Genomic DNA, 23,801 nt, shown 5'->3' on the forward strand with positions numbered 1-23,801 from the left:
ATGTGTTATTGTGTATGTGTGTGAAATAGGAGATACAATTTGGGTGCCCCTACTTCCCCCAATCCACAACTTCAGAAGATCACAGGTATGGAGAGCAGGAGATTTTTTTGTAATCCTTATTAATTTAAATTATTGGGTGATAATTCTGCTCTTTCGAAATATTACATTTTTGGGTGGGGGATAGATCATTTTTTAATTATTGGATTTTTTTTTTATTCATCAGATATTTTGAAATATTTCTTGGTGTTTGGGAAAATTTGTATATTCTATTCATTAACTGTTTGAAATATTTAATCTTTTTATGAATATGATTTTACTATTATGATTGTTTTATATTTCTTGATTTTATTATTTACATTTTTTATGAAGAATGGTAATGTTTCTGATTTTCCATTGTTGCTCTGCATGTAGAGGCTGGCTTATTGTTGGTTCCAGTTCAGTTCTCAGCATGTTTCTGGTTATACTTTCTGATCTCTTTATTCTGTATTTGGAGAGGATCTGTCTGTATTCTACATATGTGACTGAGGTGAGGTATTTTGCTAGCATGTAATTTTTGTGTAGAGATCTATAGAGCCTGGTTTCCTAATAAGAGTTTTATTGGTATTCTAGGGCTTGATGTAATATGTGCAGTGTTGCCTTTTCATCGATAAGGTTGTTAGGGTTGTTTTGGAATGGGAAGTTTACTATATTGTAATGGTAATTCTGTTTGTTCATGACTTTCTGAGGGCCAAGCTCACACCCAATATGCATTAAAAACAAGTCTAATTCCATAGGCGCTCCAAGTGTCTTTTTTGTAGAGTTTTCTGGCTGGCACCACAGGAGTGCATGTAAATATAATATGCATATTTGTAAGTGTTAGTTTTGCCTTGACAGACTTTATTTTTGAAGTTCTTTTTCATGTAAAATTTATTATAAATGCATAATTTAATTATGTTTGTCTATAAAGGATGTGGAGGTGAGTGGGATGGCATGTGTACAAGGCTATAAGGTTTGCCTAGGGTACCTAATACCCTTCCCTATCTATGGGTTCTGGGGTGGGGGGGGGGGGGCGTGTCAGTTTTTAAAAATATAGGCCTGGATTCATCATTCATCGCTGAATGATGAATCCAGTGAAAACAGGGGGCGGGGGGCGAAGGGGGAGTGGGCCTGCGAAAGCCTGCAGCCTTCACACCACCGCGGTGTCTTCGCTGCCGGCTTTCGCACCGAATAGCGCCACCAAGAAAGGTGGCGCTATTCGGTGTGTTACTGCCGACGATAATATCAGTAACGTTTTCGCTGGCAGCGAAGACACCGCCGACACCTCCCTCCCCCGCCCCGATTCCTCCCCTCCCCCTAATTAGCATTATATCGCATGCGAAAAGTCCCTTTTCGCGTGCGATCGCTTTTGAAAATGACCCCCTTAAATTGGTACACGTGGGGCATTGCAAGCATACCCATCCCTAGTTGTAAGAGTGACGTGCTAGATGAAGAAGGAGATTATTTATACATTTAGGAAATAATCCCACACATTATTACAAGCAGTTGAAAGCTGCCTGATTCCCTTATATAATGTAAGTACCACTAAAAATAAAGCAGTCAATAGCTCTTATAAGCAGGGATGGTAACTATAAAATGAATGCGCAGGCATACATAAACGGACATTTTAAATTGAGTGTGCACTTGCATGCATATCATTTAAAATACACCAATCGTACATATGTATGCTCCTAATTTTAAGTAGTTAAATGAGCAAACGTAGTTCACGTATCTTCCTTAGGATTTTGTCAGCTTTAACGTGCACAGGTTAGCAGATTTTAAAACATGCAAATAAGAAGGACAATTACAGTTTTATCAGTTAGTCCATCAGTTTGCTCAGCCTAACTCTACATCATGCAGACCTCTCTGGTTCTTTAGCCTGCACTCCTCTGAATTTACTGACCCATTGCCCTGTCATTTTAGACCTAAAAAAAGAATTCTGCAGACTTACACCTTATCAAGAGCAAAAATAAATATATGTGGCTAACAGCCCACCGCATGCAGCGGCCGCCAGATTTAAAATACAGATTTACGTTCATAAATGTTAGGCTCGCCCCAGAATGCCCCCAACAGAATGTTGGGAATTATTAGAAAGGGAATGGTGAATAAAACAGAAAATGTCATAATGCCTCTATATCGCTCCATGGTGAGACCGCACCTTGAATACTGTGTACAATTCTGGTCACCGCATCTCAAAAAAGATATAATTGCGATGGAGAAGGTACAGAGAAGGGTGACCAAAATGATAAGGGGAATGGAACAGCTCCCCTATGAGGAAAGACTAAAGAGGTTAGGACTTTTCAGCTTGGAGAAGAGACGACTGAGGGGGGATATGATAGAGGTGTTTAAAATCATGAGAGGTCTAGAACGGGTAGATGTGAATCGGTTATTTACTCTTTCGGATAGTAGAAAGACTAGGGGGCACTCCATGAAGTTAGCATGGGGCACATTTAAAACTAATCGGAGAAAGTTCTTTTTTACTCAACGCACAATTAAACTCTGAAATTTGTTGCCAGAGGATGTGGTTAGTGCAGTTAGTATAGCTGTGTTTAAAAAAGGATTGGATAAGTTCTTGGAGGAGAAATCCATTACCTGCTATTAAGTTCACTTAGAGAATAGCCACTGCCATTAGCAATGGTAACATGGAATAGACTTAGTGTTTGGGTAATTGCCAGGTTCTTGTGGCCTGGTTTTGGCCACTGTTGGAAACAGGATGTTGGGCTTGATAGACCCTTGGTCTGACCCAGTATGGCATTTTCTTATGTTCTTATGTTCTTAACATGCCCTAACTCTGCTTTTTTCCCCATGCATTTAGTTACTCATACACGTGCATATGTGTATGTAATTAGGCTGTTTTAAAATACAAGTTGTTCACATTCTGCCCAGATACTCGCATATATGGACTTTTTATGCTTGCAATTCTTTTAAAATTCACTTCTTAATGTCTAGCATCAGTTATATACATCCTCTTCAACTTAAATGGTTTTATGCATATGTCAGCATTTGTTGAATTCAAAAGTTATTTAACACATTATGTATGGAACACATAAACATACATTTGTATGCAAAAATTCAGACACCCCTAACAAACATTAAACTTTCCAATGAATTTCTAGTGAACAAAAGCTGACACAGTTTCTGTAAGGTACAAAGTTAAACATGGCATTTTTCTGCAATTTCTAATTCAAAATTGCTATTCTTTTGCTGATTTTAACAGATTAAAAATAATAAAATAGTCAATATGGTATGTGTAAAAATGTGGATTGTAGGGTAATTTGCATATAATAATTTACATAAAATATACCCTTTATTACTGATCTGAGTATGTCAAATAACACTCTTCATTTGCCTTAGATAATGGATATTTTATTGGTGGTTTCCTTAGTACTATCACAATGAATTCCTCAGCAAAATGTAATGATTATCAGATGTTAAAAAGGATTATGTAATCAGCAATTTGATGTTCGCGTTGTTTATAACCCTTGACTCAATAAAAATTATTTTGCAAAAAAAAAAAAAAAGTTAGTAAGGCACTAGCATATCAAATTAAGCTGACACTTTTGCTTAAGAAGTTAAAAGATTCTAACTTCCCACAATAGGAATTTAAATATCCAAACCTTCCAGTATACAATCTGTGCTTAGGAACTGCTCTGAGGTGACTGGGGATGCAGTTATCTGGTTTCAATGCTTCTGATGTCTTGCATTTGACTGTGTCTCCCTTATTGCAGCACCTAGCCTAGGATAGAGGGGACAAGGTCTGTTGTGGGAGGGAAACTAGGATTGTTCAGCCCTGAAGTCTAAGGAACTGCAGGGTAAATTGTTGGTCTGCTTCAGTTGGTACATGTGATTCCTTTCTGTTCATCCATCCTCTTCTTTCTCTGTTTGTTCCCCTTTTAAAGGTATTTGTTTGCATTTTTTTTATTAATTAATGCAAATCAATTAGCTTCAAGACCAGCAATATGATTGGTCCAATCATCTAGGCTATTTTTTTTGTCAGGTCATCCCTTAGCCGGAAAGACATTGACCATAAGGTTTGTGGCAAACATCTCCTTGATAAGTATTGAGGCTCTGATAAGCAGATTTGTGTAGAAGGCATATAAACCCTAGCCTTCTTGATGCCTTACCAGGTTAGTTTTTCACAAAAAAAAGTATTTTATTGTCCATGTTCTTCTGTGTAGATTTTTGGTGTTTGCACTTTGTGTTGAGAAAGATATCAAACATCCCAAATGCTTTTGCAAGAGAAACCATATTGTCAGCATACATAATGTAGTTAAAAGATGTTACTGGGCTTTGTTCCTACAGGGCACCCTTTCAGTTGATTCACTACTACATTTTTTTAAAATTGTTAATAAGGCGCTAAACGTTGATTAACCAATTAGGCCTTCATTTAGTCAGGTGAAGACCATTCAACTTTTTAACAAATACGTGTACACTTCTAACCTTTCCGGTTGTGATTGTTGTTCTACTTTCAGCAATCATGAGATCCTCTAAACAGCTGTCTGAGCATCTGAAAATAAAGCTAATTCATTCTAATAAAGCAGGGAAATGTTATAAAAAAAATCTATTAACGCTCCCAGCTAGCAATTTCAAATGTCAGAAACACTAATAAGAAATGGAAATTACTATAGGGTCTGATAGAAGTTACTACAGTGCTTCTGACTACAGTATCTTATCACAGACGGGTTCAATTTTTGTTTCATCAATCCAAAGCACTTTGTTCTAAAGAGTTTCAGGCTTATCAAGGTTTTGTTTTGCATACTTTAGACCAGTGGTTTTCAATGTTTTTTCTATTGGGACACACCTGGCAGATAATGCTTACAGTCGTGACACACTGAACACTTGACCATCATGGGGCTAAATGTAAACATATACTCTGTATCCACAAGAATCCCCCCTCCCCCGCGGCCATCCCCAAATATTTCAAATACAACTCGCTATATAAAAAAGATATTCTGATTCTGGTGTTATCTCAGTAACAGAAACACAAACTCCCTTACTACCAGGCGCATTGTAAAATACAAAACCTGAAAAATAAAAACACTTAGCACATGTATAACAAACCTTCAATACTACTACAACACTAATTCCAGGAACTCAAACAGCAATAGCCCTTCCTATTAAAAAGAAGCAGTGCCCCACCAGTGCATGTCCTATTGAGAATGAGAAAACACAACAAATAAGACTGATGCAAATCCCTAGATACCAGTAAAATACCCAACCTCACTCACACATACAGATCTGATCTTCACCAAGTACAGAATAAGAGACCACAAATTACAAATGTGGAGACAAAAACTGGAATAGAAACCTCAAAAAGCCACTCTGCATGCAGTGCAAGACTGGAATGTTAGAAAAGGAAATATATATCCTCCTGCACTAGGCAAAGTATAAAGACAGAAGAAATGCACATTCCCAAAACTGACACCCCATCACTCCCCCTTCCTTGCCTCCATCATCCTTCACGTTTCCCAATTACTCCCTTTCAATACTCATATCCCTTCCCAGCATTCCTGATCCCCCACATCCTCTTCCCTGTGCTCCTTCTCTCCTCCGTTTAACTTCCCCTACTCCCTTCATCCCATCTCTCTGCCTGCCCAGCTACCCCGACCCTCTGTTTCCCAGCCCTTCCTGCTCAGCAGCCCCCACACTCCCTCTCTGTTCCACCTTCATCTTCCCTGCATCACCAACCTCCTTTCCCCACCTTCCACAGTGTGAAGAGATCAGCAGCAGCATCACTCCCAGACTCAGCAGGGGAAGATAAAGTTTGTGTCCCATCAGGCCCAGAACAGCAGGAACTGACAATGTCTTGCTCTGATCTGGGTGAAGGAAGAAACAGCCTCTCTCTGGGTCAGGAAGAAGAATAGGATGTGGCAGTAGCCTCCCATCAGGCCCAATGTAAGAGAAGTCAACCAACTCCCACCCAGGCTGATAAGGAGGCAGCTTCCTGCTGGCCCTGAGACACACCTCCCGGGACCTTGCGACACACCAGTGTGTCCCGACACACCTGTTGAGAACCACTGCTTTAGACGATGACTTTTATGATGGGGTCATAGACCAATTTCCCATTCAGCCCATTGTTATGTAATCAACACTGCACTGTGGACCTGTGGACAACTACTCCAGTGATAGCTGAACCGTAGGTTCTGTTTTGTCTATCTCTTGAAAGTAGACAGAGCAACAGTTACAATCTTAGAGGTTAGAAAGTATTTGTTCAATTGTGAAATTAACTTCATCTGACTACTTGACAACTTAAATCAATCAATTTTTTTGTGCTTTACTAATAATTTTTTTAAACTTGTAATGAATCAACAACTTTGCACATTCCATATTCATTGTTATTCTTTTCAATCTATTAGAATCAGCAAATAAATACTAATTAAAAACTACATTATTTCAGAAGGATTTTCCTTAATTATTTTATTTCTGTTAAAAATATATAGGATGTTTTATATATGTTTAACTTTATTATAAGTTTATGTCTAATTTAATGACGGTTTCATTGTAATCTGCTTTGCTTAGAGAGAGCAGACTATTGTTTTAAATAAATGAATGAAATAAATAATTTTGCAGTAAAAATTACAGAAAGCTGTGTTTAACTTTGAACTACTAGTGAATCTGCTGACATAATCAATTTTAAAAGTTATTTGCTGGACCATCATTCTCTGGTTTTCAATAGGTATGGGCATTCAGGAGAAACAAAATAGGAAATAAGACAAAATATTTTATTTCATTTCACGTCTTTTTCAAAATGGAATGATTTAAATTCTGACTAAATTTTGTTGGAACCTCACCCCATTTTGAAAATTGAAAAAAAAGTCACCTGTTGGGCCTAAACCTAGACCTGCAACTGGGCCTTGTTTAGAGAATAGGCCGAGAGCCAAAGCAGGGGCCCCAGCCTATGCCTGAGTGCAATGCCAGTGCCTCAATCTAGGCCTAAGCTCAAAGCCGGGGCCTTGCCTAGACATAGGCTGCAGCCTGACACAGGAACCATGGCTTACGCCTGAGCACAAAGCCAGGGTCTCGGCCTAGGCCCTGGCCTGAAGCCAAGGCAACAGTCAAGACCCAAGTGAAGGCCCAGGCCTGGTAAATTTCCCAACCCCCAATCCAATGCTGCCTCTAGACATGGGCCTGATGCCTAGGCCTTGGCCCAAGCCCAGGCCCAATGTTAGGGCCCAGCCCGAAAGCAGGTTCTGTTGCCTGAGGATTGGCCTAAGCAAGGGCCTAGGCTCAAACCTGATGCTGGGGCCTCAGGTCAAAATCAGGCCCAGCCCTCAGAGGTCCTCTTCCTTCTTCTATCTTCAAATGACACCATCCACTGGGGATGTCTTGTATAAATTAACAATGGCACATCTTCCTCAGCAGAAGGTGCCATTTTGGTATACAGAAGTTAATTGAACTGCTATATACCAAAATGGTACCCTCCAGTGAGTATGATACACTGGAGTAAATTTATTTCAGCATATTCCCAGCAGATGGCTTCATTTGAAGATAGAAGAAAGAAGAAAAAAGACCAAGATGAAGAAGACCTCTGAGGCATGGGCCTGATCCTGGGCCAAGGCCCCAGCATTGCACCTGGGATGTGGCCGATGCTGAGGCATGAGGCCTGGAAGGCTCTGACCTATGCTGAGGCCCTCTGGATTGGGCCAGGGCCAAGGCCTAGGCATTGGGATCCAGCCTCCAGACTGGGCCCCAGCATCTGGCCTGGGACCAGTCCTACAGATAGATCCCAGATGTTGGGTCTGGGCTCAGACCCTGGCCCAGTCCAAGGCCTAGACATTGGAACCCAGTCTCCAAGCCTGGGCCTTGTTTAGTGCCTAGGCTGATGTCCCAGTGATTTACCACAGCCTAGGCCTAGATCTTATCGCTGAATCCCCCCTCAGACTGGAAAAGTGGGAGCTGGGGAGAATACTGGCCCAGGCATTTGTTCAGGTGAGAGGGATGGGTGGTGCGAATGAGAAACCCCCAAGAGTCTCCGTTTCTATTTTTTCTGTTTTTTTTCTGTTTCATTTATTTTGTTTAAAAAAAAAAAAAAAAGGAAATAAATAACATTTCTGCACAGTAACTCCATGAACATTCCACAATCTGTTCAAGTAGGGACCAAAACAATCCAGATATCTTCACATGCAAATAACTTAGGGGTAATTGTTGATTATCCTGTATCCCCCCCCCCCCCCCTATCAGATCTGTTGTCAAAACTGATTTTTATAAACTATCGGTCGAATTTTCAAAGCCCGGTGCACGCAAATACCGGGGGATATGTGCATGGCCGAGCCCTGCGCGTGCTGAGCGCATTTTAGAAATGGCCCAGTCATTTGCATATCTCCCAGTATGCGCAGAAGTGCCGGGATGTCTCAAAGTGGCGGGCCTGGAGGCAAAGTCTGGGCAGGGAGGTGTGGGTTGGGGGCCAGCCGCGACAGCGGCTATTAGGCCTTGATCTGGAAAAGGGTGCACATGGCGACGCACGCATTTTATATAATTGCCACGCCTATGTGCTTGCGCCAGGAACGCATGCACATGGACGCATACGCACATTTTTGAAAATCTACCCCTGTAGCTATTGAGAAATCTTAAGCTGCTTCAACTTCCTAACAGTTTTCTATCAGTTGTACAGGCATTTTTATTTGCTACCTTAGATTATTGCAACTCTCTGTACCTGGGGATTCCTTTATCCTCAATTAAACCTTTGCAATTGCTACAAAATGCAGTGGCATGAATGATCACTGGACACAAAACAAAGTAATCTCATTTTGCCAGTCCTTAAAGATTTACATTGGCTACCTGTTCACACTAGAATCGTGTATAAGGTAGGAGTGCTAACACATAAATTGTCAGTCGAATCGATAACCTGGATCACTCAATTCTGTGGGTTTAAAACCCTTGCAGAACAAAGGTGGCCCAAGCTAATCTTCTGCCTGAGGTGTGGGATGAGATGGTGCCCCCTTGCTGCTCCTGCCCCTCCCCCCAAGTGTCTCCCCCACTGCCCCCACCCCCTTTCTCCCCTTTCTCCCTTTTCCACACACATCCATACATGCATACACACATATATATTAATTCACTTCTCTCCCTCGTCTGTACACACATGCACTCTCATTGTGTCTTCTCACCTCAATTGTCATTAGCCACAAGAGCCTCCTCTTTCCCCAGGCCCGCGAGACATACGCTGCACTTCCTCCTCCCCCTCTTCCAGTAGTGTCAACCCGCTCTGACCTTGTTTCATTTTCGGCATGCGGCCTGACACTGTTGCTCCTCCTCCCACGTCTTCAGTTTCCCATGAAGCAGGGTGAAGCCCCTGCTCATCTTTCTTGCCACACAGCACGGACGCTGATGCTCCTCCTTCTTCGAGCATGCACTGCTCCAGGGACTTTCTCTTCCAGCCATCTGCAGCAGGGCACTCGGCGTTTTCGGGTGCTGCACGGAGACCCGGCAATTCGATCAGAGTTCAGAGTCTCCTGGCCAAATCCAAAGAATTCCCAGGTATGAGTTTGAAGCAGCCGTGGCAGGGGCAGGCAGTGTGAGGCAGACACCACTGCAGTGTTCTGAGAGGGGAGCTTTTTGCCACCTCAAAATTCTGCCGCCTGAAGCGGCCGCCTCACCCTGCCTCATTATAGAACCACCCCTGTGGCAGAACCTTGCATTCTTTGTAGAAGGCTTTTCTGGATGTTCCCTCAGTGAAATGAACTAGGCTTTCCGAGACTAGAGACTGTGCCTTCTCAATTGTTGCACCTATTTTTAGGAATATTCTGCCTCTGAAAGAGGTGGAATGTCCAAAAAAATTCAAAGCTCTTTTAAAAACTGCTTTATTTAAACAGGCATTCTGCTAATTTTAGCCTCTGAGTTGACCTGATTTAATATTTTTATCCAGATATTTGTACACGTTTGTATTTTTATTGTTTGTCGAGTTATGTTTTATTATGTATGTTTTACTATATGCCGCTTTGGGCCTTGGTATAAGCAGCCTACAAATACAAATAAATAAATAAAATAGCTAACTTCAAGCCTATTAATCTCCAGTCTATAATCATAGGTACAATAATCCCATTGCTTTTTATAATTTTGTCTTTGATTTAAAAGTACAAACATGATTCACAGCTTCTTAACATTTGGTAAAGATGTGTGAAGTATGTATTTAGTATCCAACCTCCAGATAATGCTTGATTGTAAAACTTTATGTAAATTAAATATGCCCACACTTTCTATACTGCCAAAGCCCAACACAGGCCAGTGTTTCATACCATTTGTCTGCTTCAGGGGCATGCAGTTCTTGTTTTATCTCACAAAAGGTCATGCTGGTACTCTGTATCCTTTCAAAATCCTGTTCTCACCAGTGGTAATTCCCCCAAATTATGAGATTCTTGGAGAAAATAATGTCTTCATTAACAAACATCTGTTATTTCCTAATTGCAAAACATTACACACAAGCAGAGGGGGAGGAACAACAGATTTTCAGAAAAGTCTACTGAGGAGGAGTTAGAAGGCTACCTTCCTGGTGACATTTGCTTTTTGTCGGACAAGGAACTGATTCTGTGAACTTAATTCTATCTTAGAGATAATTTTGGATGTAATGTTGGGATATACCCAGATGTGTGCCAAGCAATTCAAGCAAGGCAAAAGAAGTTTTTAAACTTGCATCCTAAGGTGTCAACTTTAAATGGGGAGGTTTTTTTGATTGTTTTTTTTTTTATTCCTCTATAAATACTTGGTTACTTTGCAGGAAAATTGATATATTTTTCTGTCAAAAGATCGGCCAGAGGCTTTCCTGAAGAACAAGACTGTGCCAAATGCTCTACCCTTTGTACAAGATCACTTGAATGTTCCTACTAACGCACTGGGGATTGAATAACTATAATTATTGTTGGTTGGTTGCTTGTGTAATAATATAACTTTCTGGGATGCTTAACTTTTTATCCTTGCTAGTATTTGTTTGGAATTTATTACTTGAGCTTTTATCTTCCTATTTTTTGAGGACTAAGATAAGTTATTTGAGGGAAAAATTTTAATTAATATATAATTCTGATTATTAATTTGTGACATTGAATGTTTTTTTCTGTTATAATGAATCAATTTTCTTATAAGGTAGTTTTGATAAGTATAACAAAAATAAAAATATAGGCAGTATGTCTCTGAATGGAAAAGCATCACATAGAAAGATCATGTGTAAGATGTCATTGTCTCTAACATACTTTCTTTTCCAATTTATTCTAAAGCTGTATCTTTTTATTTAATAAAAAGCTTTCCCTGGCATCTGAAACCTGAATTATGTACCATGGACAGTGAGAACTCAATAAACTGCACACTGACAAAATCAAATTAAGTCTTTAAACAGCCTTCAGTAACAACTTCCATTCCATGTCTATCAACTACAGTATTAACAATTCCTCCAAGGAGAAAGAAAAAGCAGATCAAGTTTGTTTATAATAGTTAAAACTTTAAGCTGCAAAATGCTACTATAAGGAACAGAACCTTAAAAAATGTTGCTTTAATTCTGTATCAGTAAAAAGATAAAAGTGTTAAGCAACTGTTGTTATAACCAATTACAGTCAAAATCATGGGCACCAAAAAATATATTTAAATTGTCAATTTTAAAAGCCTTGCGTGTGCTAAAACCGGGAGATATGCACGTGTCTCAGATCTGCGCACACTCCGCGGATTTTAAAATGCCCGCAGCAAAAATATTTTTGACAAAAAAGAACGGGGCATGGGTGTTGTAGGGGTGGAGCATGGGAGACATGAGCAGGCCAGGTCTGTAGCATGAATCCAGTGCGTAATTATTTACTCGTCAAAGTGAGCGTTGGGGGTCTCCTACTGTGTAACTTTAGTTCTGCTATGGATGGTGTGTAAATAATAACATTAAAAAAAGAGGCTAGTTAGTGAGGTTTGGGGGAGGTCTGGGCTAACAGGGTCAAATGTAGGCAAACTAACAAGGGGGGTAGCCAGGCCAATTGGTTAAATGGGCAAACTGGGAATGAACTGGGAAAATGGGCTCTAGCATTGGCATGTGTATCTACTGAAATCCCCCCACTTACGAGGTCCAGATGGCATTTGCATGTACATGCGCACATCCATATAAACTGCGGTGCAGGTGTACATGTGTCCGGGTTATGTTATAACATGCGTGCATTCATGCATGTTATTTATTTTATTTATTTATTTAGATTTTTTCTATACCGGCATTCGTGAAAATGTCACATCAAGCCGGTTTACAATAAACAATGGGGTGATAACCGTAACAGAGAACGAGATAATATGTACTAAACATACTATAGATGCAGTTACAATAAAACAAGGAGTTGTACAACTAGGAGCAAGAAGAAGAAAAGATAGTAACTTTAACATAGTATATTAACCCGTAAAATGGTAGACTTTCCAAAAAGGGAAGTGTGTGATTTACAATGAATTGATCAATTCAAATAAATGTAGTTTTTAACAATAAAGAAGAGATCAGAAATAATGAAAATTCTGGATGTTTATAATGCTTAGGGTAGGTTGCCAGGATGGTTGTAAAAAGAAAGTTGTTGCTTGGAGGTTGAATGTTGGAGAGAATTGGGTTTAATCTGAGTCTGGGAAGGCTTGTTTGAAAAGCCATGTTTTGAGTCTTTTTCTGAATGTCAGTAAGCAGGGTTCCTGTCTTAGTTCCGTTGGTATGGAGTTCCAAAGAGTGGGTCCTGCTGTGGAGAAAGCCCTATCTCTGTAAGTTATGTGGAGGGAAGTTTTGGAAGGCAGTACCTGCAGAGACTCTTTGTAGTACTCTCTTATGGGTCTGGAGGATGTATGCTTTATGAAAGGGATTTGTAGGTTGAGAGGAGCAATTTGTTGGATAGTTTTGTAGATTATTGTGATTGACTTATAAAGAATTCTGAAATGGATTGGCAGCCAGTGTAAATCTTTAAGGATTGGGGAGATGTGCTCTCTTCTCCTTGTGTTTGTTAGAATTCTGGCTGCCGTATTTTGAACCATTTGTAGCGGTTTAGTATGTGCTGATGGGATACCTAATAATAAAGAATTGCAATAGTCTAACTTGGAGAAGATTATTGCTTGTAGGATAGTCCTGTAGTCATGGTTGTGGAACAGTGGTCTTATTCTTTTTAGAACATGCAGTTTATGAAAGCAGTCTTTAGTGGTTTGGTTTATGAAAGCTTTTAAGTTAAGCCTATTATCGATGATTGCGCCCAAATCTCTTACTTTTGTTGTTTGTAAATTAGCTGGAGGAATTGTGGGGGTGTGGCAGTTCTCAGAGGATATGAGAAGGAGTTCCGTTTTTGAAGAATTTAGGATTAAATTCATACTGGAGAGGAGGGCGTTGATTTCTTGCAGACAATATTCCCAAAGATTGAGGGTTTTTTTAATGGATTCTTTGATTGGTATCACTATCTGGACATCGTCGGCATAAAGGTAGTGTTTAAGGTTCAAGTTGGTTAATAGCTGGCAGAGAGGGAGGAGGTAGATATTAAAGAGGGTAGGTGAGAGGGATGAACCTTGGGGTACTCCTTGAGAAGAAGGGTAGCGTTTAGATTCTTTGCTGTGTATTTTTACCTTGAAGCCTCTGTTTTTCAAGAATGAGTGGAACCAGGACAGTGCGGAGCCTGTTATGCCGATGTTCAATAATTGGTTTAGGAGCATGGAGTGGTTAACAGTATCAAAGGCGGCTGAGAGGTCCAAGAGAATCAAAAGGTAGGACTGGCCTTTGTCTAGGCCTAGGATGAGGTAATCTGTTAAGGAAATTAGAAGAGATTCTGTGCTTAACGATTTCCTGAATCCATATTGTGAAGGGTAGAGAATTTTGTGGTCTTCCAGGTAGTCTGATAATTGCAAGTTAACCAGTTTTTCCATGACTTTAGCAATGAATGGGAGGTTGGATATAGGGCGAAAGTTGGAGGGGTCGTCTGGGTCTAACTTTGGTTTTTTCAAGAGCGGTTTGATTGATGCCATTTTGAGGTCGTCAGGGTAGAGTCCTTGAGATAAAGAGCAGATAAAGAGCAGATAAAGAGCAGTGTTATAAAATGGTCGCGTCCATTGGTGCCTGCCGGCAAATGCATACCCCAAAGTGATTAGCATTTATTCACACCTGCAGGCCACAGCTTCAAAAGGAAGAATATTTGTGCTGGCCTATTGGATCAGAGGTAATGTTGCATATTGTGATGTGGAGGATCTGGGTTGAAGGTGAAGCATCCATAGTGCCAGGGTCAATCATCTTTAAAAAGGGGTGTACCATAACACCACCAACTTGACTCTGTCGCCTTTGGCTCTCCCCCTCCCCTGCCCAACATGCAACTGCCAACCATACCTCACCCTCTGTCTCTTTGCAGCTCACTATCCACTCCCATCTGTTCCACTGTTTAACCAGTTATTGATAAAATAAAGCTCTGCTCCCTCTCTCGGTTGCCAACACTCTGAATTGCCTCCCCCAGCCTGACATCTTCACTGAAGGCTGGCTAAACATTGCCCATGTTAGTGCATCAAAGATACATCTCGGGCCGGCTTTCATTGATTACGTCAGACTGGAGTTGCTATTCAGAGTCAGCAACCCGGAGCAAGAGCAGAGAATTACTTTGCCCATGCGCCCTGCCACTGAAATCATTTTTGCCAACCTTGATGCATTCTAAGAGCCAGTCTGGGCTGAGCTGTGATCGACAGGATTGGAGGGGATCTGACAGACTCACCACTGGCAGACATGGTGCAGCAATCCTGGGCTCCCTGCCTGGAGGTGGTGGCTGCTCCCAGCCCTGCCAGGCTCTGCCTTATTCTTAAGGCCTGGAGGAGGATCTGAGAGAGAGCCTGGAAGGCATAGAGGAGGGAAAGTCCACCAAAACTAAGACTGGCCTGCTGTCAGTCTATGGGAGGGAGGGAGAGAAAAAGCAAGGATGGAGCATGAGCTGCAGGAGGAAAGAAAGAAGGGAGTAAGAGAGAGAGAGAAAGGAAGATAGCCAAGAGAATGAAGTAAGAGGCAAGAAACGAGGGAGCAGGAAGGAGGAGAGCCCAGAGGATAGAGTAGGAAGGAAGAAAGCAGGGAGGGAGGAAAGAAGAAGGAGAGCCAAGAGGATGGAGCTTGAGGGGAGAAATGAGGGAGAGAAGAAGGCAGAAAGCCTAGAGGATGGAGAAGGAGCTCCAAGAGGGAGGGAGAGAGAAGAACCCAGAGGATGGAGCACAAGGAACTGAGAGAGAAAAGGAGGACAGCCAAGAGGATGGAGTCTTGACTGATTACAGACATCCAGACCCAGGAATCTGAGCTCTGCAAAGACTTATAGTGCCTGATTTCTTCTAATACTAAAATTATTGAAATTTAACACTAACTTTAAAGTAAGAACTTTGTAAATAAAAAAGATAAGTAGATGTTTATGTTAACATTTTATGACCTGGAGTACATAAAATAATTTAACACTGTGAAGGATCTCACACTTCTTATTTTTCAATCAGATGGTCACATTCATAAGCCAGCCTTGCTGAACATGCACAGAGGCATCTTTTTTCCTTGGCTTAACTTCAGAACCTTTAATCTTTGCTGGTCTGAAGCTAGAATCCTACACAATTCCTTTATTTTTAGGGAATGGCAGGTATAATACCAGGACCTTTGATTTTGGAAAATTCTCTCAATATGTTAGGACTCTTCCAGTTGTTCCTCATTCTCTTACAAATAAAAATGCTTTACCATGGCACAAAGACAATTTTTCCATGCACATCAATGCACATTCCATCCTGAGTAGGTTTCCTTTGATTCCTGATCTTATTTTATCATACAGTCGTCATCTTCTTTGTATTACAGAGACTTGGTTAAAGTCTGGAGCTGTTTGGTAGAGGCTTGCCCGCCCAGTTAAAAATTTCTTAGGTTTAACAGACCTGGAAAAAAAGGAGGTGGGTTAGCTGTAATTTTTCATCAGTCCTTTCACATTAAAGAATTATCTCTTTCCATTCAATCTCCTCTCGAAGGCTTATTCTTACAACTCAACCAATGTCTCAAACTCAATGTGTTATTTATTTATTTTATTTAACATTTTTTTATTCCGGGATTCATGTAACATTTTACATATCATCTCGGTTTACATTGTAATTGAAAACAGGCATGTGAGAATGCAATTACATAGAACAGGGCATAAAACTTGGATCAGAATCCATGGGGAAAAAACTTGGAGCATAATAAGGGGAAAAAACGCATATTTTTAATATTAGGGGCATATATTTAATATGAGAGACATAAAACTTTGGGTTAAGCTGATGTAGAGAAGGGTTACTAAAATTGTAAGGGTAGCATGATTGGACAGTGTGATGGTGTTGAAGGTATGTTGTTATCATAATTGGAACGCTTGCTCAAATAGCCAGGTTTTTAGTCTCTTTTTAAAGTTGATTGGGCAATGTTCTGAACGGAGTTCTGGTGGTAGAGAGTTCCAGGACCTACTACTGACATGGCTCAGTATATATATATATCAGTCCCCACCAGTGACTATTGCTAATTTGCATAGCCTTATCGAGACCATTAGTGAATGCTCTGTTAAAAGCACTCATGTGCTCTTGTTAGATGATTTTAATTTACATGCAGATGAGCGTAGCAATCCCTTAGTATCAAGGGTTTTTTTTCAGCTGTAGTTAATTAAGATTTGAAGCAGTGGGTTTACATTCCACTCATATATTCAACCTACTGTTACAACTTCTAGGGGATCATTTTCCAAGGAGTTACCGCAGGAGATAAATTCGTGCTAACAGCCGTTAATGTGATTTGCGAATGCAAATTTGTAATTCAGGGGGTGGAGCATATGCTGCAGTGTTAGCACGGCTCCTAGCTACAACCCTTTCATTCTCATTACATTGTGTGCTAGAGGCCAGTAAAGATGTATTGCAGTCCACAACAATATGTGAGAGAGAGAGAGAGAGAGAGAGAGAGAGAGAGAGAGAGAGAGAGAGAGAGAGAGAGAGAGAGAGAGAGAGAGAGAGAGAGAGAGAGAGAGAACCTTGCTATAGTGCCTATGCCCTAGACATGTATTTGTATCCCTATGGGAGGGCCACCTAGTAACTCGAGGTGGGGATTAGGTATGAGCGTAGGGGGTTGGGGGCCACTTTCACATTCAACATGTGACGTACGGAAAGAACAGTGGTCTCTAGTGAAGATTTGCTGGCCGTCGGAGTGAGGAAACTCACTCCAAGAAGAGATTTGGGCAACATTCTCTCAACCTAGCTTGATGGACACTCTACCTGGGCAACAACAAGCTAGGTTGAAAGAATGTTGCCCAAATCTCTTCTTGGAGTGAGTTTCCTCACTCCGACGGCCAGCAAATCTTCACTAGAGACCATTGTTCTTTCCGTACGTCTCATGTTGAATGTGAAAGTGGCCCCCAACCCCCTACGCTCATACCTAATCCCCACCTCGAGTTACTAGGTGGCCCTCCCATAGGGATACAAATACATGTCTAGGGCATAGGTACTATAGCAAGGCGCTCTCACTCGCTCGCTCGCTCGCTCGCTCTCTCAATTGCTCAGTTTCATATAACATGTTGCTTGCAGCACCTAAGAGTGGAAATAGGCTGTTTGGACACTTTCATTGTTTTATCGCGGTGCACAATGTTTTCACGATTTGCGAATCCATGTCCGCAAATGGCGAAAACATCGTGTCACGCGATGTTTCCCCGCTGCACGAAAAATGCCTTATTTGCATGGGACACGCCCCCTCATGCGTTACCACTGCGATATTGGAAAATGAGGCCCCTAGTGTCTCTTTACTCAATACTCATTTTTTATTACTCAGTTAGTTTGGAAGGATCAATTTTGTGATTCTTTTTTCTTTAAGATGTGTGATTCTTTAATAGGATCTTAATAGTAAAAGGTGTATTTTCAAAAGGTTGTTCACATAAAAATTAGCATATACATACGTAAATAGCATATATTTGTGTATATACTATTTTATAAACCTCAAACATATATGTATAAATAAGAGTTCATGCATATACAAAAAGGCATTCTGTGGTGGGGCCAACATTTAACTGTGTAAGATGCTATTTTAAAAGAAATTTACATATAGAGGCTAACTTTGAAATGAGCATGGGAGCCCATATATACGCATATGTGGGCATGAGACCACATATACATGAATCTTATATAGGCCGTGCAACTAAGCGCATATGTTATAAAATATGCTTAGAGCTCATATGTGTGCTCTTAATTTTATACATGTAAATGAGTGTCTCCTAATCACGCATTTTCCTTAGGACTTGTTGACATACACATGTGCAATAAAGGTAATTTTATAACATGTGTGCGTGAGGAAAATGACCAGTTTAACCAGTTAGTCCGCCAGTTTTCCCAAATCTATCTCGAGGTCATCAAGGTCCCCCAGGTCTTGATGACTCCAAATTTACCCAGACCCCTCATCTGTATTTTGCTATAAACTGTATTATTTGACATACCTCTGGTTAGTAGCAGAAGTAAATAATGCAGGAAAGAGTTGTACACGTGCATATTATTTGGATTACCCATCCAGTGAATCCTGCCTGCCTGCCTGTTTTGTCCAGGTATCAGTCCCAAAGAGCAAGGGTAACATACACTCAGAAGGTTTGCAATGCCTGGGCCCAGAAGGTTATCCTTTCCTCTATAGAGAAGAATCATCCCCCCCGAGAAACAAGAGATTCAGGTAATGAACAAAGGAGCTAGCCCAAATAAAAAAAAATATTTTATGGCCCTTTGGAATCATCACTATGCCCCCAAAAAGGTAACAAGATGCTTAGGTTGATTACTTTCCTTAGAGTCACAGTAAAGTAGGCTCTTTTAGCCTTTTTAATTTTATTTAGATAAATTTTAATACTATTTTGTAAAGAATGCTCAACATCAGCAAGCTTTATATGATGCCATTTCCTCTCTAATTGGTTTTTTTTTAAAGTCAAAGTTCTGAATGGTTCCTCACAACACTTATAATTTTTGGAGCTCAATAAGTGACAGGGATCATCTTATCATAAGTTTCTCTTAGTTCCCCATTCCAAAGGGTGACCTGTTCATCTAAGGATACTGATTGTAAGAAAATCAATAAAGTGAAAAAATAAAATGTTCAACTACATCCAGATTCCTTGTCTTTGGTGTAGTACAAGTTTACTTCATGTATCCCTCTGTGGAATTGTCCCTTGTTACTGAAACTTGGAACTTGCAATCCATCCATGATGTGGAATGATTATCTGTCCCAAGGGGCTGGGGTATCCTAACCAGGGCAGATGTCCCTTTTCCCAACAGTACCTGATTCCAGAAGGGCACTTATGATCTTCACCTATTTGTGTCCCATGTCCCAGGGTGGAAACTCCGGTTGGGGATCTCCTGATGGTCTTCTTCTCCAACTCCTCTTCAAAAGAGTAGGTCACTGACCCTTCTGAGGGACGGGCCAATTCTGGAACAGCGATTACAGTCCAGATCTGGCCAAGGAAGGGGGCAGCAAAAATACTTCCTTCCCAAAAAAAGGAAACTTTAATCTGGCAAAAACACTTGATCTAATTCATAGGTTTCTGCAACAAGGGGTGAACTTTGTGTACAGATTCCCTCCTGCACCTCTGTAGAGAGGATTACAGCCTCCCAGAAGATGTAGGCTAAAAACAGTAAAAAATCCTAATTCTCAGATATAAAAATAGAAAAAACACATTCTCTAAATCCCTCTTCCCTCCAGTCTGTCACCAAGAATGGCAGGGTAGTGCTTCTCCCTTCTTTGCTAAGCTATGGGCCTAAAATAGAGAGCACACTGAAGTCATGCCTTCCCTCTCTGAAAACAAAACTAGACTGTTTCCTAGTCACATGGTCTAACCTCCTCTTATGCCCAACAGACTGCCTATTCCTGCAAGCCTCTGAGGAAGGTGCAGTATTGAATGGCATAGCCAGTAATACTGATGATTTAAGTAAGGGCTAGGGACTAGGGCCACTTGGTGGAGAACTCATAGTCTCTAACATCTCTTTAATTGGTTGTCGCAGGTTTGTGGTTTACAATCTTCAACAAACCCCCAATTAATTCACTTCATTCTTCGCAGAATGATGAATCCTGTGAAAATGGGGGGTGAGCGACAAAGGGGGGAGTGGGCCTGCGAAAGCCCGCAGCCATCGTACCATGGCGGTGCGCTGGCTGCCAGCTTTCCCACCGTGAAAGGTGGCGCTATTCGGCACGCTACTGCCAACGATAACATTACTTACCTTATCGCCCTTTTCACATGCAATAGAGGCTTATCACACGTGATATGGCCTCATTGCGTGCGATAAGCTTTTAGAAAATAACCCCGTAATATTGCTGCCAATGACTTTGAATCTACATTTACTAATAAAATTAACACCATTCAAGAAGACCTCAGAATCACCCTTTAGAAGGGTCCCATAAAATACCTTCTGCAAGTGGTTCTATGGTTCCCTGTTGCAAGTTGTCAGCATTTTACAAGATCATACCCATTAATTTGTCTCTTCTTCATATTTAGATCCATTACCTTTTAAGTTACTCAAAGATGCCATTTTGGATCTTTTCCTTTTCTTAACCAACATTATAAATACAAGTCTCTTACAAGGCTCTTTACTACCTGAGCTCAAAGCTGCAAGAATAAAGTGAGACAAAAGCAAAGCAAAACCAAATTTCAAAAAAACATGTCCTGGATCCTACTTCAGCTGAAAATTATAGACCCATCACAAACCTACCTACTTTAACCAAAATTATTGAAAATGTCAGCTTTCCTTGAAAAAGCTTTTGTTTACCACCCCAAGCAATCAAGGATATTGAAAGGGTTTTAGCACAGAAATAACATTAATGACCTACTCTCAAAAATAAGCCTTGCCTTGATAAAGGAAAAATAATATTAGTTGTGGTGTTAGATATGATAGCAGCATATACTATTAATCATAAACTGCTAGTCATCCGTCTATTTGAAATTGGCATCTGTGATTCAGCACTTGAATGGTTCAGAACTTTTCTTACAAATAAGAGTTTTCAAGTTGATTGGCACATTCAGTTATCTCAACCATGTTCTCTAACCTGTGGAGTGCCTCAAAACTTGATTTTGTCCACATCCCTATTTCATTTGTACCTGGCACCGCTAAGAACCTTAATTCAAAATCTTGGCTTTAGTTCTTATTTGTATTAGGGATGTGCATTTCTTTAAAACAAATGGCCAATCCGTAACAAATATGCCCCTTTTGTTTGATTTGTGTCCCCTCCAAATGAAAGAGCAAGTCCTACAAATGAAACATATGTCATTAGTTTCATTTGTTTTCATTTTCCATAGAAAAACATTGGCTTCATTGTAAAGATACAACCTGAGGCTGGTCAGGTTTAATGGGAGTTTCCATAGCAAACAGCCGTAATGCCTATGACTCATGTGTGAGGTCAGAGAATAATTTGGATCTGTTGTCAAGGAATCCAGACTGACAATGTAATGGAAGTATTCTTCTAACTCAGCAAATCACTGCTCTATATTTCAATTTTGAACTGATTGTTTGAAAGCACATTTGAATTTTTCTCTCAAAGAAGAAACATTGCTAGCTGTTGTGTGAGGGGTGCTGTTCCTTACTCCACAGGGCTAATCAACAGTGTACTCCTTGTTCAATATCAGAAACACTCTTCTATTTAAATCCTTTTGGCTGCTGTGTGTGTTTATCTGATAGCACATTGGGGGGACCTGACTGATGTAGGGGCAGGCAACAGCTCCACAGGAACAGGAGCAACAGGATGCAGGTGGGCTTTGCTGCATACTTACCTGGCAGATGATGTCAATACCTATGCCAATATTTTAGCAGCTTTTAGACCAATGCTGGAGGTCTGGCAGATGGATCAGAGAGCCAAAAGTATTAATGCAGGGATTTTTGTCACTGACCATAGCTCTAATATGGTAAAGGCAGTATCCAACTGGGGATATCAGGATACAATGCTTTGCTCATATCCTGCACCTAAGTGTGAAGGAATCCCTGGGACTGGGGTCCATGGACCTACAGAACGTGTACCTGCATAGGTTATGACAAGGGTAGAAAATAGCTGGGACCTTTTCTATAAAAAGTAGGAGGAATTAGAGATGACTCATAAGCATCTCATTCAAGATGTGGGCACCCACTAGAATTCTACCTACATGTTGCTGCAGAGGCTAGTGGAGCTGAAGACACCCCTCCAAGATCTGTCTGGTAACATGGAGATAGTTGTGCAGGTTCCCCTAGCGCATCATGATTGGTCAGTAATGAGACAGCTAGTGAAAATCCTGAAGCCCTTTATGGGATGCCACAGAGCATCTGAGTGCCCAAGTTCCACCTTGGGAGATGTCATCCCTGTAGTAAACATCCTGTTAGAAAAGTTGGAGGACTTTCAGCAGGAGTAGGGAAAGAGAGATGAGGTGCTGCACTGTTTGGTGTCCTTGGAAAAGCAGGTGACAGAGAGACTAGGACCTCTGACTAGAAACTCCACGTACCTGCTCACTATATTATGTGATCCAAGTGTGAAAGGGAGACTTGCACTGCAGGCCAACAATCTGACACATATGAAGAGCTTGCTGACAGAGGAGGTCTGTCATATAGAGCACCAGAGGTTGAGGCAGAGAAGGGATGTAGCACAGGAGAAAACATCATTTCTCAGGTTAGACAGTAGTGCAAGTCATAGCAGCACACTATCATTGCCACCTAGCACTCCCTCCAGCATAGTAAAATGGAAATCATTCTCACTTCTGTCCCAGGTGATCACAAAAGCAACTGGGAAGAAGGACAGATGTCCAACAGTAGCAAAGGAGATGGCAGCTTAAATCTCAGTAATATGCTATCGGGCAGAGACCATAAAGGACATGGACCCAAATGTGCCGGCATATTGGTTTCACAAGTACAGCATCTGGCCAGACCTAGCGAGAGTGGCTCAGTGCTATCTCCTTTGCCCAATGAGTGTTTTCTATGACAGGAGACATCGTAAGCCATCATCTCTCCAATCTGTCACCACCCTTAATGGAGAAGCTAGTGTTCTTGAAAATTAATCTGCCTTTCCTTGTGTTTCCAGATTTTCCATGCAAGTGGCAAGACGTATGAAAGGAATTTGAAGGTTCTATAGCTAATCTGCCTGTTTGCCTGCTCTGCCTCAAATGCCAGTAATAGGGCCAGAATCCAGCATCCAGCAACATCCAGTAACTGACTGACTGCAACTGCATGTTGTGTCCCCAACACTGCCAATTGAGCCACACTTCAACAACCACACTGCTGCTGCCACCTAGGCCTGAAAAGCCAATCTGAGGGCTACAACACATCAGTGCTGAGTGCTGCTGTGTCATCAACACCACCAGTTGGGCTACACTTCAGCAACCACACTGCTGCTGCCACTCAGGCTTGAAAAGCCAATCTGAGGGCCACAGCACAATAATATTGTGTCCTGCTGTGTCTCCAATACCTCCAGTTAGGCCACATTTCAACATCCACACTGTTTGCTTCCATCCAGGCCCAAAAAGCCAGTCTGACGGCCACAAAAATCATTTCTGAGTCCTGCTGTGTCCCCAACACTGCCATTTGGGCCATACTTCAAAAACTACACTGGTGCTACCTCCCCAGCCTGAAAAGTCAGTCTGAGGGCCACAACACATCTATGCTGAGTCTTGCTATGACCCCAACACCATTAGATGAGTCACACACATCCTGCTTTCTCCTACCATATCTTTAGCATCATCACCGGGGCCAACATTCACTGACACCTTCTGCCTGCCTACCCCTTAGCAAAATCACTGGGTCCAAAATGACTGATCCCTTCTGCCTGCCTAGCCCTTAGCAGCATAAAACGCATCCTCAACTTCGACAAGACTGAATTAATATTACTAGACAGAAAGAACAACTCTCCTCAAATA

This window comes from Rhinatrema bivittatum, chromosome 1 (assembly GCF_901001135.1).
Source record: "Rhinatrema bivittatum chromosome 1, aRhiBiv1.1, whole genome shotgun sequence".
NCBI classification, from domain to species: Eukaryota; Metazoa; Chordata; class Amphibia; order Gymnophiona; family Rhinatrematidae; genus Rhinatrema; species Rhinatrema bivittatum.